Source organism: Tetrao urogallus (assembly GCF_951394365.1).
Source record: "Tetrao urogallus genome assembly, chromosome: 29".
NCBI classification, from domain to species: Eukaryota; Metazoa; Chordata; class Aves; order Galliformes; family Phasianidae; genus Tetrao; species Tetrao urogallus.
The window spans coordinates 650,220-667,540 of record NC_136842.1 but is presented as its reverse complement, the minus strand read 5'-3'; positions in this window follow the sequence as shown (position 1 = coordinate 667,540).

The following is a 17,321-nucleotide window of genomic DNA, read 5'->3' as shown; positions in this document are numbered from 1 at the left end:
AGGAGCTTGAGCACTTTTCTAACAACTGCTCTCACCTGAACCTAGGAGACTCAAAAGCTCACTTACATGGCTTCTCAACGCAAGGCAGAAAAGCAGAGGCTGGAGCTACTAACGAACTTAAAGGGGAGGAGAAAGAAAGAGGGATCAGCAACCTGCTGAGCAACGAGGAAACATGTAGATTACATGCAGCCATTCACAGAACAGAGAACTGGGCAAAGAGGCTTACAGGCAGAAAGCAGTAGTGCCTCCCTTAAGGTCTATCGGACAGCTGACGATGTCTCCTGCAGCCCACGACTGCATTCAAAGGAGAAAAAAAATTGTTAGACACATTCCCAGCCTGTTCCCACATCAGAATAAGGGTTGTAAGCCCTTTGCTTACAGGTTAAGGCTTTGCTGAAGTGTAGGTAGACTACGTCAGCAGCCTTTGCCTCAGCTACCAGGCAGATCACCTGATCATAGAAAGAGATCAGGTTGATTGAGCAGGACCTGCCTTTCACGAACCCACAGGCTAGGCCGGATGCCCCAGCTGTCCCAGGAAATCAGCTTCATGAACGGGTAAATAGTGACAGACAAGGGGGAATGGTTTTGACCTAAAGGGCAGAAGATTTAGGTAGGGCGTTAGAGGGAAGTTTTCACTGTAAGCTCGTGGTCGGGGGATGAAGGAGTGACAGCTCCTTCTGACAGCAGCTCACATTGCATTTTCAGACACTTCTGGAAGCCTCTGGATGGGATTTTCTTTTTTCCCTTGAGCACTAGGAACATGCACAGACCAGAACACTGCTTATCCCAACACTGCATCATCCTCTGACGCACTACAAAGAACCAGCGCCGTAGAAAATAACCTGGCACAGAAAGGGTATTTGCAACATCCCCAGGACTCCCCTCCCAACTCTTCGCTTGGGCACCACACAATTCTTCACCCTCCTGACTTCCTGGGAAGACAGAGCTCTGCAACTGCAACATATGCCAGATTTCCTGTGCTCGCCAGCTGTGTAACTCTCCATGCGTTCTTCCTGGGATCTTAACCACAGCATCACCCACTTACCTTCTTACCTTTGTACACGCACGTTGTGGCCCTGACAGAGCCAAAGTTACTGTGGCCAATCGCCTGGACCACTAAACAGAAGATATTACAAAGTTAGGCAATAAGGCCTGAAACCCAAAAGTGTAGTGAAGAATATCAGCTAACAGACCAGCAGGAAACTGACAGAGACAAAGGAGAATGGAAAAAGTACAGCAGCTCGTCCTCAGCTTGTCCTCACTGTTAAACAACATAACAAGAAAGGAAGGAAGAGGCAGCCACTGGAAGGAGGGACAGGAAACTTGATTGCCATCCCCTCCTCTTGCTTAGCCAAGCTCTTCTGTGAGCCACTGGGCCAGCATAACACTTCCCCACCCTTGCAGCTCCACTCAGAGCCTGCTAAGACTTGGGGGTACTGCTAGACCTTTTCCCTCCTGGGTGACATCATTTCCTCCAGGACTCCTCAGCTTTTGGAGTAGATTCCATTTAACATACTACAAAGCCAGTGAAAGGGACCTGCCGTGACAAACAAACCGAGAGCTTTTAGTCTCACAAGCCCATTTCCCGCAGCAGCCAGCATCACACTCACCCCAAGTAAGTCATCATCAACCAGCAGGAGCCCCTCAAAGCCACTCGTGTGGTCCAGCGCCACAGTAGAGGCACCGAGCCGGCCCTCTGGTAACTGATCTGAAACAGAGAGTTGCAGATAACTTGTAAGAAAAAGATGTGCAGGATTTAAAGGTAGCTCTGAAGTGTCGCCAGATAGACTACAATGGCACCTGAATTCTGCTGCAGTGCAGGAACCCTCAAACAGTGTTACACACGTCAGACCTTGAGAACTCCAGAAAAGGAGACACCCATGAGATTTAAAAGGAAGCTTGCACAGCAACACCCGAGGCCTAAGTTATGCAGCAGTCACATCATAAGTGAAGCCTTCATGTCATTTGAAAATTTTACCTCTGCAAAGTTCAAAGGTCAGACCCTGAGCCAAACGTTTGGCCAACATATCACATAACTGAAAGCAAGCTCTGACTGCGGTCTGCAAGAAAAATGCTTTGTAAGAGAAGAGCCAGGATGCATCCCGCCACAGCCTGCCTCATTCAGGGAAACGGATGCTAGAGAGGCACCAGGCTGAGGCCCTAACCAAACATCCAGAGCGGAGACCCATCCACAGGCCTCTGCGATTCCCAGTGAGGACAGCACTCCTCACAGCTGGTCATGGCAAAGGCTCTGCATGTCGTTGTCATTGAAATATATCCAACTACTGCTCCAAAGCTGCTTTTTCAGGCATTGCCACCTGGAAACTCGCCTCCTCCATCATCAAGCAGACCTGCTTGAGGGCTGTCTGACGGACTGCTAGCAGGCAGGATAAACAGGGACAATAAATTAGAGCAGAAGATGGCAGAAAACTGCTTACTCAGGAAACTGTGTTGCATGACATGACTTGTCCCCCCCAGTCAGACAGCACAAACACAGACTGCAGGCATCTTGTGCCTCCTACCTTGGCTGTCTTTGGAGCCATTCTCCTCTGCTAGCAACCGGTCGAGGTGCTCCTGCAGGCTCTGGAACGTCAGGAGCTTTCTAGGGAATAAACACACACAGGAGCACTTCAGAAAGCTCTGCCTTCAAGTTCTAAAGCGTTTCAGTCCGGACACGTGTCAGCATGGGGTTGTGTTGACACATGAACCAGGAAGTTCAGTCGATCTGAGCTTCTTGTCATGGATCTGAGGAATTTGCTGACCGGCATCCCGGTGCGATGGATGAAACAAGAACCAAATACAGCGCGAACAAATGAAGCAGTTAACAGGATCCTTCAGTCTTCAGCCTGCTGAGGAGTATTTTGCCAGCCTGTACTGGCAATAAGTAAAGGCTGGGACATTGCTGAGGCTGGCATCATACAGACACAGCACTGGACAGGATTTAGTTCTTTTCCCAAGTACTTCATAATACAAAACCAGAAAGAAGACCACAGCAGCAGCTGTAGCAGCTCAGACAGAGGTCAAGCTCGCCCAGCATCACCTCCATGAGAACAGCCAAAAACGTTTTGTCTTCACACCTCCTGTAATAAAGCAAAATGCCTCGCCAACACCCTCCAGGCTGCCACTGCAGAGACCTTCCACACAGACCCCCTCAGTTCTCTCGTCTCGAGGTTGGCTCACTTATTCCTGGTACGGGAGACCTTCCAGACTCGTGGAAGGTCTGTTGCTCTTACTCTTCCTCTAAATCTCAGCGGCTCCAAGATAGCCTTTTGGAGCTGGTGCCACCACAGCAAGCTAATCAAGATGAGGCTTGACCGCAAATTCGTTCTGTGGCATAATGATTTTCCTTTTCCAGAATCCCAGGCCCCACTACTTTATGCGTGAAGTTGGGGCTGTTCCCCTTTCACTGCATCATTTTGTAACACAGCAAACTTTGTCATTTCATACTCTTTTCCTTTTAAAACTTCCCAAGGATTAACAGGACAGCGCTGCTTGTGTGGTGTTTGCGGGACCACCGTGATTTCCCTTTGTTACTGTGAGAGTTGCTGGCTTTTTTCCTATCCTGCTTGCCATTTCCACTCATCTGTGGAACAACCATTCCACTTCTCTGGGACTAGGGGTTTCTCCAAGAAGTGGTGGAGACATTCTGAAAGCCCAGTACATAGCCCACTTTGCCTCCCCACCCACAAGAACCTCAGCTCATCAAGCACGCATAGGACCAAGAGCTTTTTTAGCACCACAGGCTCACGTCTGAGCTGGCACTACTAAGTACAGCCCAGGGAACATGACTCTGCAGTACACCGCTCTGCAGCAGCGCCCACCCAGCAGCAGCCACGCGCCAGCCTCTCTGCAACACCTGGACCTGCTCTGCACCCAGCTGACTTGCCTCTGCCAAAACATTTAAATACAAAGCACCTTCCCCTCATCCAAAGCTACAAGTTGCTGGACTACAGGGTGAAGGAGAAATGAAAGCAAAGAGATGGAAACAGGCATTGTACAGTGTATGGGAACTACTGAGTCATGGCGGATATAAGAAATAATACTTTAGAAACTGAAAATCAGCTTTTGAAAGACCGCATTGAAAAACTGGAGCACGAACTTGGCGTTTTAACAGGGAAGAAGCCAATTCTACAATCCTACATCTTCCCGTAGGCCAAACTCGTAACATTTCAATAAATGATGACCTGTCTCCTGAATCAACAGACTTCGTTGATCAGGAAAACAAGAAATCCAAATCAGACCTTGAATGTCCAATTCTGACCGATCCACTGGAAGTCCGTCCTGTTGTAACCCAGAAAACAACAACAGTGCAGGACAGACCGGCAGGGGTGCCGCCTGATCAGTGCCCCCTGTCCAGACTCATTGACACGTAACGGCCCGGCCATACACAGCAACAGAATTGATGGACTTAGTACAGCGATTTCGGCAGAAGCCTAGAGAAAGTGTGCCGGCTTGGTTATTGAGACTGTGGGATTCTGGGGCAGAAAGTGTCTTGGTGAATGGCCCAGAAATAGCCAAGTTGGCCACCATGACTGTCCATGCTGCTCTCAGACAAAGGTTATATGTGGGTCATCCATATCGTGATGAAAACCATTCTATACTAGAATGGTTAATGGCGGCCTGCCGTGTGGTATGGCCGAATAAATCGGATATAACTCTACATACAGGCATGTGGTCCTCCATGGAGGACCTCCAGAATTACATCCGCGAACTGGGTGTAAGAGAGGCTATCTATGAAGACACATTTGATGGCCCTGATATGGTTAAATTTTCAGTAGGGATGAGAGATTTAATTTTACAGCAAGCTCCCTCCCATCTGTACGGCACCCTAGTCTCCACATTAAATCCCCTTGTAGCCTCAGAAGCCGTAGCCCAGCAGGCTGCCCAGTGAGTGGCCAACCTGGGAGAAACAGAACGCCTGCGGACTAGGCGCAATGTTCGGTTTTTGGAGGAAGCAGAGGTCCTGCCGGTAAGTAAAACCAAAATGCCGGCTACTCGAGCTCCTCCATCGGGACCCTTAAGGGTATCCAGAAAACAAATGTTTAATGATTTAATTCGGGCTGGGGCCCAATTTGCTAAGATCGACCGCCAGCCCAACCGTGTCCTTCTCCAGCTCTGGAGACAACTAAAGGACAATCAACAATTCCAGAGCTACCCTAAGAAATCAAGGGTAAGAGTTATAGAGAGGGTACCAACAACAACATGGAACCTAGAAGATTTTATTGTTCCAAATAGGAAAAAGAAGCCACCTCAGGTGTCTCGGGCCACAATGCCTGAGCCGTCAGAAGCAAAAGAATTGGCCCTAGCACAATTCATGGCGTGACAAGGGATGTTAGTCCCCGTAGGGCCTCCAGACGGGACCGGAGGCCCTATGTAGAATGAACGATTTATTGGTCCCGAAAAAATATTCAGAGAGTGATGGCATTGGTGGACACGGGAGCAGAAACATCAATTATCTATGGAGATCCGAGGCAATTTGATGGGGACAGAGCGATGATTGGTGGTTTTGGGGGACAGACTATTCCTGTCACACAAACATGGTTAAAACTGGGGGTTGGGCATCTCCCACCCCGGGAGTACAAGGTGCCTATTGCCCCAGTCCAGGAATACATCCTGGGCATAGATATTCTATGGGGTCTGGCCCTCCAAACAACTGTGGGAGAGTTCAGACTTCGACAAAGATGTATCATATCCGGGCGGTGTGGGCAATATTAAGAGGCCATGGGAAACATGGGCCTGTTTGCCTGCCGAAACCATACCGGATTACTAATGTCAGACAGTATAGACTCCCGGGTGGGCAGGATGAAACATCGAGAACGGTGCAGGAATTAGAAAAAGTGAGCATTATAAGACCTGCACACAGCCCATATAACTCCCCCATACGGCCAGTGCAAAAGTCAGATGGCACATGGAGGATGACAGTAGTTTACAGAGAATTAAATAAGGTCACGCCGCCTATTCATGCGGCCGTACCCAATATTGCCTCCCTAATGGACACATTGAGTAGGGAGATAAAAACCTATCATTGTGTCCTAGATCTAGCAAATGCATTCTTCAGTATCCCAATTGCTGAGGAATCGCAAGATCAGTTTGCGTTTACGTGGGGAGGCAGGCAGTGGACCTTTCAGGTCCTGCCACAGGGGTACGTGCATTCACCAACGTATTGTCACAATCTAGTGGCGCGTGACCTGGCTGATTGGAGAAAACCTGATGATGTTAACCTGTATCATTATACTGATGATCTCCTGCTGACATCCGACTCACTGGAGGCAGTAGGACAGGCGGCAGATTCATTAACCGCCTATTTACAACAGAGGGGATGGGCTATAAATCCCCCAAAGGTGCAAGGTCCAGGCCTGTCCGTAAAATTCCTGGGGGTGGTTTGGTCAGGAAAGACCAAAGTGCTACCCAGTGCTGTCATAGATAAGGTTCAGGCGTTCCCAGTCCCTACAACATCAAAGCAGCTGCAAGAGTTTCCAGGTATATTGGGTTATTGGCGTTCCTTTATACCTCACCTAGCGCAGCTGCTAAGGCCACTGTACAGACTCACAAAAAAGGGGCAGCTATGGGACTGGGGGAAAACCGAACAGGATGCTTTCCAACAAGCAAAACTGGCAGTTAAACAAGCTCAGGCATTGGGTATATTCGATCCTACCCTCCCAGCCGAGTTGGACGTTCATGTTACTCAAGACGGCTTCTGTTGGGGCCTGTGGCAACGCCAGAGCTCTGTTCGGACCCCCATTGGTTTCTGGTCTCAGGTTTGGCACGGAGCAGAAGAAAGATACAGCATGATTGAAAAACAGTTAATGGCTGCCTATTCGGCATTACAGGCAGTAGAGCCAAGAACTCAAACAGCTGCAGTTATAGTCAAGACCACTCTGCCAATTCAGGGGTGGGTGAAAGATCTGACCCACCTTCCTAAGACAGGGCTGGCCCAAGCACAAACAGTGGCACGATGGGTCGCCTATCTCAGCCAAAGGAGCAGTCTGTCTTCATCACCCTTGAAAGAAGAACTCCAGAAGATCCTAGGCCCAGTTACGTATCACAGCGATGCACCAAAAGAAATACCAGTCGCTCCACCAGAGAAGAGTCCCGTTCAGGAGGGAAAATATCCTATCCCTGAAGATGCCTGGTACACAGATGGGTCCAGCAAGGGCAACCCGAGCAAGTGGAGAGCAATAGCATACCATCCTTCCACTGAGACAATCTGGTTCAATGAGGGGGAAGGTCAGAGCAGCCAATGGGCAGAACTGCGAGCAGTGTGGATGGTTATAACCAAGGAACCCGGTGATGGTATCCTGAACATCTGCACAGATAGTTGGGCTGTGCACCGGGGGCTCACTCTTTGCATTGCACAGTGGGCCACCCAGGAATGGACTATCCATGCCCGACCGATCTGAGGCAAAGACATGTGGTTAGATATATGGAATACGGTCAAACACAGGACTGTACGTGTCTACCATGTTTCTGGTCATCAGCCCCTACAGTCACCGGGAAACGATGAAGCCGACACACTGGCCCGAGTTTGATGGATTAAGAATTCACCATCTGAGAACATCGCCCGCTGGCTACATCAGAAGCTACGGCATGCTGGACAAAAGACAATGTGGGCAGCTGCTAAAGCATGGGGACTGCCCATACAACTATCTGATATCGTCCAGGCATGCCAGGATTGCGACGCTTGCTCCAAGATGAGACCGAGATCGTTGCCCGAAACAACAGCCCATCTTGCTAGGGGACACAATCCTCTCCAGTGATGGCAGGTCGATTACATCGGGCCCCTTCCTTGTTCCGAAGGGGCAAGATACGCCCTGACCTGTGTCGACACTGCAAGTGGGCTGCTGCAGGCCTACCCAGTACCGAGAGCAGACCAGGCATATACCATCAAGGCACTCACTAAACTGATGTCTGCCTACGGGACACCGCAAGTCATCGAGAGCGACCAAGGGACTCATTTTACTGGTGCAACGATTCAGCACTGGGCAGAAGAAAATAACATCGAATGGCGATTCCACCTGCCATATAATCCAACGGGGGCAGGCCTCATCGAACGTTACAACGGTATTCTTAAGGCTGCCCTGAAGACAGACTCCCAGTCCTTGCAGGGGTGGACGAAAAGACTGTATGAAACCCTGCGGGACCTGAATGAAAGACCTCGAGACGGCAGACCCAGTGCCCTGAGAATGTTGCAGATGACATGGGCCACCCCATAGGCTTAGGATCCAAATTACGGGCACTGAGCATCAGGTAAGACCCCAGATTGGTAATGAAAATAATCTTCTGCTCCCTGCCCCTGAGAATTTAGATCTGGGTACCCATAAAATAAAATGGCCCTGGAAGGTGCAGGTAGGACCCAAGTGGCCTACTTGCACCTTGGGGGAGACTATTGGAGGTGGGAGGCTCAGCAGTCCCTCCAGTAACAGGTACATGGCCTACTGATATTGTGGTCAACACTCCGATCTTTATTGCTAAAGGGACCCCCATTGTGTCCCTGTGGCAGATCAGGACACCTCCTTTGGTGCCTGATATCGTTACGCACCGCAGACATCCGGCCAGAAGGTGTGGTACAGGCAGCCAGGATGTGCCCCAGTACAGGTGGAAATGTTGACCCAGGATAGAAATACGGCCTGTATGTTGCCCTGGAGAGCAGACCTTCCCCTCCTGGTACCTGTGAAACATCTGTATGACTCCCCGTGAGTCTGTGAGCCTTCAGGACCACCGGAAGGAACAAAACGCCATCAAGCGTTCCAGTGTTGCTGTCAGATCACGTACAACACCCAGTGATGGTCTGCATGGGACTGATGGAACATAGAACGGACCTGCACCTCAGGACCTCATGCCTCCAGTCACATCATCGAGCACTGGCCCAAAGAAGAGTATGGACATCCACTGATCATCACTCGTCTTGAATTGTACCAACACACGTCACGATAAAATTGTATAAGCGTCGTGATATACCGGATCTCTGTATTAGGGAAAGCTTACCCTTTTGTTAACCTGATCATTGGTACACGCCGTGAAGGGGTGGAGTGTATGGGAACTACTGAGTCACGGCCTGAACCTCTGATTGATCACCTGAGGGGAGCCGTGAGTCAGCCAGAGGAGCACAGGGGAAGGCAATTCAGCTGTGCTGCCAGAAGCCAAGCTGCACCCTTCCTAGACCCAAAGCTGCCGAGCTCTGCTTTCTGCCCGCTGTCTCACAGAGCTTTGGAACGGCTGAGCTCTGCAGGGACCTTACAGCCCATCCAGCCCAGCTCCCAGCCGTTGGCAGGGCTGCCACCCTTTCCATCGGGTGCTCAGGGCCCTGTCCAACCCGGTCTCAGCAACGGGGCACCCACGGCTTCTGTGGGCGGCAAGAATTTCCTCCTGCCATCCCCTTCAATCTCCCCTTCCCTTCAATCTCCCCTTCCCTTCCCTTCCCTGCCTTTCCCTTTCAGAAGGCCGCCCTTGGCAAAGGCAAAGCGGACGAAGGAAAGGGGCTGGGGGATAAGGAAGGGCACAACCCTCCCACCCCCCCCCCCCCCCCCCAGGATCCTTCACCTCTGCAGCTCTGAGCTCTGTGAGCAGTGCTCAAGGCTCGCTTTGCCTTTGCCTTCAGGAACGCTCGGGTTCAGATGGAGAAGAGGCAGGAGCTGGAGGCGAGATCCACTCAGCTGTCGGCCAAGAAGGGCCTCATTCTCCAAGCCCTGTTTGACGTCCTGCAGGAGAACGGGATCCACGGATTCAACAGCGAGGTGACGGCGCTGCTCCCTCCTGTTTCAGCCCTTTCCAGAGGCAGCTCTGGAGAACAGCGCCTGGCTGCCCAACTGGGCTCTGCAAACCCTGGGTACGTCGACAGGCAGCTTCAGTGCCCTCAGCTCTGCGCCTGGCGCTCCCCAAAGCTGCCGAGCTCTGCTTTCTGCCCGCTGTCTCACAGAGCTTTGGAACGGCTGAGCTCTGCAGGGACCTTACAGCCCATCCAGCCCAGCTCCCTGCCGTTGGCAGGGCTGCCACCCCTTCCATCGGGTGCTCAGGGCCCCGTCCAACCCCGTCTCAGCAACGGGGCACCCACGGCTTCTGTGGGCGGCAAGAATTTCCTCCTGCCATCCCCTTCAATCTCCCCGCTCGGAGAATTCACAAAGCCTCCACTGTGCTCCTGGGGCTGAGCGGCTCCTCTCCCCACTGCTCCATCAGTGCCTCAGGCTGGGACTCCACAATTCCCACACCCACAGGAGGGATTTTGCACCCCAGGAGCTTCGTGCAACGAGCATTGGCTCCTTCAGCTCCTCTCTGGGCCGCCCTCGTGCACGTCTCTCCATCTTTCTTTCAGGTGCCACTCTTGATGCAGAGAGGACGTCCCAGAGTTACGGCGGGGCAGGCTGGCAGCACGGCTGGCTTTCCCCACTCTTCTCCACCGCCAAGCCTCCTGAGACGCTGCTGCAGGTACGGCAGGACAAACGGCGCCTGTGTGTTGGCTGCAGCTCTCTAGGGAGCGCCAAGCGCAGAGCCTGGAGAACGGAGAGACAGCAGTGAGCATAAACGCTGCAAAGGAGATTTGAGCAGGGATGCTACCCAGGAGCTGCACAGCACACCCTGATCCCAACCAGCAGTGAGGGGAGCAGAACAGCTCCAAGGCACGAGAGGGGCTGAGCTGAGAGCCAGGTGTGGGGTGGGCAGCAGGAGCACAGAGCTGTCTCTGGAAAGGGCTGACACTGGAGGGATCCGTGGATCCCATTCTCTTCGAGGACATCAAACAGGGCTTGGAGAATGAGGTCCTTTCTGGCCGACAGCTGAGTGGTTCTCACGTCCAGCTCCTGCCTCTTCTCCTTCATCCCAACCCGTGAGTTCCTGAAGGCAAAGGCAAAGCGAGTCTTCAGCACTGCTCACAGAGCTCAGAGCTGCAGAGGTGAAGGATCCTGGGGGGGGTGGGGGGCGGGAGGGTTGTGCCCTTCCTTATACCCCAGCCCCTTTCCTTCCTTCGCTTTGCCTTTGCCAAGGGCTGCCTTCCGCCCTACAGATGGGAAAGGCTGAGCCCTGGGCACAAGGCGAAGGCGTGCAAAGGCCACACTGCAGAGCCAGGCGCAGGGCGAGGAAGCGTTCTTACCCCAGAGACGGGAGCTCAGGCACAGGTCCTGCTGACGCCATCTGGAAGAGAAAGGCATTCGATGGGAGGAGGCACAAGGAGCGCAGCCAGGGCTTCTGCAGGAGGAAAGGCTCCAGCTGTGGGGAGATCAGGTGGGACAGACCGTTAGTTTGCTCCGCAGCCCCGTTTTCCTCCTGCAGAGCCACGCCGTGTGGGACAGTCCCGCTGCCCAGCCCTGCTGGGATGGCTTTGGGTGGGGAGCACTCACCAGAAAGGACAGAAAGCAGCAGGACCGGAGTCCTCCTTCCCTTCTCTCCAGCAGCATGTTGCCTAAGGGAGAGAGCAGACAGCGGTGATCACGGCCCAGCTGGGATCTCCTGGGATCCTTGGAGCAGTTTCCTCTGCCCAGCAGAGATGCAGGTCCCAGGGCCCTTTAGCAAGAGCCTCTGGTGCCAGGGCAGAGCGCAGGGCTCTGCTGTGCCACGGGGGCAGGGCTGTGCCCACACAAGGGCATTTGGGGCTTCCTGGCTGCCCAAAGCCCGGCACCACGCGGTGCTCCTGGCTTCCCCTCCCCACGTTCTGGGTCCTGCTGCACCCACCTGCCCCGCCGGGCCGGCATTTTGGCTCCTTCCAACTCAGACACAGGCAAAAGCTGGCTCTCGTGCCAGGACACGAGCACCTCTCCCCTCGTCTGCTCCGCCATCCTCGTGGGACTGCAGTGCTGCACGGCGCTGCTGCTGAGGGTGACGGTGGCTCTGATGTCATATTGGCTGGCGGCTGCCGAGGCGCAGGGCGCCTTCTGTGACCTCCCAGGGCGCCCAGGAGGGACGGAACCCGGGGCTTTGAGCCCAGCACGAGGCTGAAATTCCACCAGGGTGGGAAGTGGAAGCTGTGTCTGCATGGATCGTTGGGAAGGGCGATTGGTCTGAAGAGTTAAGCCGGGACGTATCCTTAGAAATAGCTGAACGGCTGGTGTGGGAAGTCAGACCACCACACACATATCTCCTCCACTCATTTGCTCAGCCAGTGAGAAACCAGGGCAGGAAGAGATCAGTGTCTGGCCATGGGGATAAAAGATGGAAGGCTGTTTTCGGGGCTCTCCTCTTGCAGGAAGCCGCCATCACGACTGCGAATAGAATCTGCTTTATCAGAGAAACCATCCTAGGAAATGATTTGGACATTTCCAGCACCAGAAACACCTCCGAGCGCAGAGAGGAGCTGCTTTGGGTGCCCGGCGAGGATGGCTGTGCCATTGCAGGCTGCTCCCGGCCTGGGCACGGACAGGCTGAGTGCTTCTGGCGGGGCCTGCGGAAGTCACAGACTCCCAGAAGGGCCTGAGTTGCAAAGGACCACAGTGATCATCAATTGCAACCCCCTGCTGCGTGCAGGTCGCCAACTTGCAGCCCAGGCTGCCCAGAGCCACATCCAGCCTGGCCTCGAATGCCTGCAGGGTTGGAGCTTCCACAGCCTCCTTGGGCAACCTGTTCCAGTGCCTCACCGCGCTCTGGGGGAAAAACTTCCCCCTAACATCCAACCTCAACCTCCCCTGTCTCACTTTAAAGCCATTCCCCTTGTCCTATCGCCATCCACCCTCACAAACAGCCGTTCCCCCTCCTGTTTATACTCCCTTCAAGTACTGGAAGGCCGCACCGAGGTCTCCCCTCCCCTCCCTTCCTCTCCCCTCCTGGATGATGCCCCCAAACTGACACCCGCAAACTGCAATGCTCTCTCCACATTTGCTTCCTCTACACTTACATGCATGGCTCTTTACTTTTCATTCTCTTTTTCTCCTCTTTCTTTCCATTTTCCTTACAACCCTCCCCATTTTTTGTTTTTGCTGACGCTTGTTTGCTTCTTGGCTGCTTTTTCTTTTTTCATCTTTTTATCCTTTCTTTTCTCTTTTTTTTTTTCTTCCAGCCCCCTGCAGTCGCTTTATATCCATCCGTTGGCCCCTTTTTCCCCCCTTACTGTTTCTAGATCTGGGCCTTTCCCTGTGCCTCCTCTCCCCACATCACCCCATGCCCCCCGTAGCCCCATATTCCCCAGTACTTCCCTGGAGCCCACTGTGAGAATCCTTTGTTGTTTTTTGCCTCAACGCTTCCTGAGGTTTTTCTTGTGATCAGACTCTGAATGATTTGTCGAGGAGGCAGGTGATGGGTGCTGACCGTGCGACAATCCGCATCGCTTTGGGGACATCTGAAAGCCCCTTCCTGCAGAGCTGCTTGCTCTGTAGAAGAGCGGAAGAGCTCAGCAGTGTTCACTGGCAGATGTGGCCTGTGACTGAACAGCTCCAGCTCGCTACAGGAGGCTGGGGGACGCTGCCATGGCATCCTGTGAAGGCAAGGCACAAGTTGGTGCCTCCCTGCTCCCTCCGATCTGCTGGCGAGGCCAGCAAGAGAAGAACAAAGCAATTTCCTGCTGGGGTCCCGGAGCCAGAAGCTGCCACCGCAAGGAGAGCTGCCTCGACCACCTCGTCCTCCCCTTCCCCATCCCCCTGATTAAGACTTGTAATAAACTGCTCGGACCAACATTTGAACCGTTGTTTCTTAATCTCATGCTGGGTATGGAGATGATAAAAGAGCCTCCTCTGCCTCCTATAAATTGGAGCGAGACACCCACGCAAGCCCCCTATTGCCCCCTACAGCCTTTTGTGACCTCCTGTCTCCCACCCGTACCCCTCCACAGACCCCTATCGTGCCCGTTCCTCCATATCGCACCCACAGCCCTCCCACTGCTCCCTCTAGCCCCACATCCCCTCCCAGCCCACCTATTTGCCCCCTACACACATCCCTACAACCACATTCTCTTATACCCTCCCCCTTCTTCACTGACACGCTATTTGCTGTCACGCTCTCTCACATAGATGCCTTTAATTGGTCCCCAAAAAAGTCAACTTCTCTTGCCAGTGGCTCCTACAACTATTACAAAAATCACCTGCGGGTAATAATTCTTGGTGTAGCACAGATAAGAGGCACCCAGAGGTATCAGAACATAAACCTCTTTCCCCTGCTTCCCCAGCTGCTTTCGGTCCTGTGGGGTGGAACTCTGCCTGAGCCCTTCCAGGCTCCCCCTCACCTCTTCTTCTAGGTAAGGACATCCCTGTTACACCCTGCTCAACTCTGCCTTCCTCAGCCTGTTTTTCCCAAACCCTTCTCACTTTCCAAACTCCCATCATCACAGCCATTACTAACATTATGTTGCAGTTTCACCCCCTCCCCTCCCCAGGCTTCCCGTGCTCACTCTGGATGTCGGGTTTCCCCAGCTCTGCAGATGCCGGCTGTTCTCACTCCCTGTCCCGTCCCATCCCCGTTCACAACTCATGCACCCTTCACATCACAGCGGAGGCTCCAGCCCCCACTTCTTTCTCCCACTCCGAGTTGTTCTTACAAGCCGCAGTGGGGGGGCGGGGGATGTGTTCTCGTGCCGGCCCAACTCCAACATCCCAAACTCACTGCTTTCCTTCACCTTTTTGCCTTTTTCCTTTGTTTGTTTCTTTGTTTCTCCACAATTCCACTATTCGTACCCTCAGCTGCATCGCCACCTCCCATCAACAGCTGCATCGCCACCTCCCATCAACAGCTGCATCGCCACCTCCCATCAACAGCTGCATCGCCACCTCCCATCAACAGCTGCATCGCCACCTCCCATCAACAGCTGCATCGCCACCTCCCATCAACAGCTGCATCGCCACCTCCCATCAACAGCTGCATCGCCACCTCCCATCAACAGCTGCATCGCCACCTCCCATCAACAGCTGCATCGCCACCTCCCATCAACAGCTGCATCGCCACCTCCCATCAACAGCTGCATCGCCACCTCCCATCAACAGCTGCATCGCCACCTCCCATCAACAGCTGCATCGCCACCTCCCATCAACAGCTGCATCGCCACCTCCCATCAACAGCTGCATCGCCACCTCCCATCAACAGCTGCATCGCCACCTCCCATCAACAGCTGCATCGCCACCTCCCATCAACAGCTGCATCGCCACCTCCCATCAACAGCTGCATCGCCACCTCCCATCAACAGCTGCATCGCCACCTCCCATCAACAGCTGCATCGCCACCTCCCATCAACAGCTGCATCGCCACCTCCCATCAACAGCTGCATCGCCACCTCCCATCAACAGCTGCATCGCCACCTCCCATCAACAGCTGCATCGCCACCTCCCATCAACAGCTGCATCGCCACCTCCCATCAACAGCTGCATCGCCACCTCCCATCAACAGCTGCATCGCCACCTCCCATCAACAGCTGCATCGCCACCTCCCATCAAGACAGTTTCTCCCAGTGCCTTCACAATCCACAAATCAAACAACACAGTTCCTCAGCTTCCACAAACACCCAGCACTTGCTCTCATGATTCGGGCACTCAATTATACAACTGCTCCCATTACTCCATTTACGTTCCTGGTTTCTTATTCAATATTCCCCTGGCTCACCAGCACTGTTTCTCCAGTGAGCCAAAATACAACCCAGGCTCTTCTCGTATCCCTTCAGACACCCCTTGTTCCATGACAGCCTCGTACACAACATCACAGAACACTGTCACCACACAAACATTTCACACTCACAAAGGCAGTGACAACAACCAGTAGGAAAGAGTTCAATGCCCTTACCTTGGTCCGTGCACCAAGTTACCGGGTCGCCAGGGCCAACACCCGTGCCTGCCTGCCCCTTGGCTTTCACAGAGCCCATCCTTATGTAACAGTCTCGGCTTTTTATCGGCCGTCCCAAGGAGTCACCTCAGCACCCAGACAGGACCGCTGCCATCAGCGGGGTGCCCCTATCCTGTGCAGGGCGGTAGGGAAACTCCCACAGAGGCGATCGTAATCCCGCACGAACCCCCAAATTGCTGGGAATATCCAAGTCATGTTTCTCAGGACGGTATCTCTCATAACAGCACGTTTTACTCGCGGTTGCAACGGCGGCATCCCGCAAGCAGGAGTGCACCTATGGACACAACATGGCAGCCTTTAGACCCGGTTTTCTCCCCCTTGCCTCCCCCTCCCCTGGTTCCCCACTGGCTGCGTACTCCAGGTTCACAGTCTTATCAGAAGGTTTACATTTGCTATTTACTTGTTCATTTATTTGTTACCTGCTGTCAGTCAGCAGCCATCCTGTTGTTTCCAAGCTGTCTCGGCGCTCTCCTTGCCGTATTGATGTGGTGATCTTCTTTAAAGTCATCGTTAAACAAAGAGCTCTGGGGATGATGCCAGGCCTGCCGATGTCTCTTCAGGCGCTTCCTCGGGCAGCCCATGGCTGTTCTCCGGTTTGCTGCCGTGCAGGATATTCTTGCAGTGTGCATGACAAAATATACACCTATACACCTACATACAGAGTGTGCGTGCCTGGGAAGGTTCGTCTAGAGGATCAGTGATGTAAACTACCAGAGATCTTCCCCAAGTGAAGTAGAAGGACTCCCAAAAAGAACTACGATACGGAGATCATGACTGTATAATCAAGATGCTATAACTGCAATATAGTTGTTTAATCAACAGATATCAAGATGTTGTAATCACAATATAATCGAGAGAATCAAGCAAGGTAGACAATGATCACAAAGAGAATAAGCGGAAGAGCTTACCCTTCAGCTGAGCTCACCAGAAGACACCAAGAAAGGAGATCTCCAGAAGAGATCCTTCCCCTCTGGTAGCCAGCTCTTAAATAGGTCTAGGAGGGGTGGAGCCTGGCTCCACCCCTTCCGGCAGCACAGGTGAATTGCCTTCACCTGTGCTCCTCTGGCTGACTCATGGCTCGCCTCAGGTGATTAATCAGAGCTTCAGGCCGTGACTCAGCAGTTCCCATACAATGACATAAAAACAATATTATCCAATTCCAATGCAGAACGTTCTCCAGCGCCATCGCCGGGCCGCGCCGCCCGCTCGGACGCCCCGCTCCCCAACCTGCCGGCGGCCGCCAGCCCGTGCTCGCCGCTCTCCAGGAAGGCCCGCACGGAGCGGGGCGGCGCGGCGCGGACTCGGCCTCGCTGAGCTCCCCCACGTCCCCGCCCTCCTCCTCCTGCAGCCGCAGCCGGGGCCCCGGAAGCGGAGCGGGCCCACGACGACAGGCATCGCCGCGAGCAGCCGGGCCGGGGCCATGCGGACGCGCGCGGTGATGACGCAATGACGGCGCGCCCGCGGACCCAAAGCACCCCGCCCGCAGTGCCCGCCCCGTTCGGCGGACTGACCAATGGCAGAGCCGAGGGGCGGCTGCGGACGCGGGGCAGCCGCGATGGCGATGGCGCCGGCGGGATGGC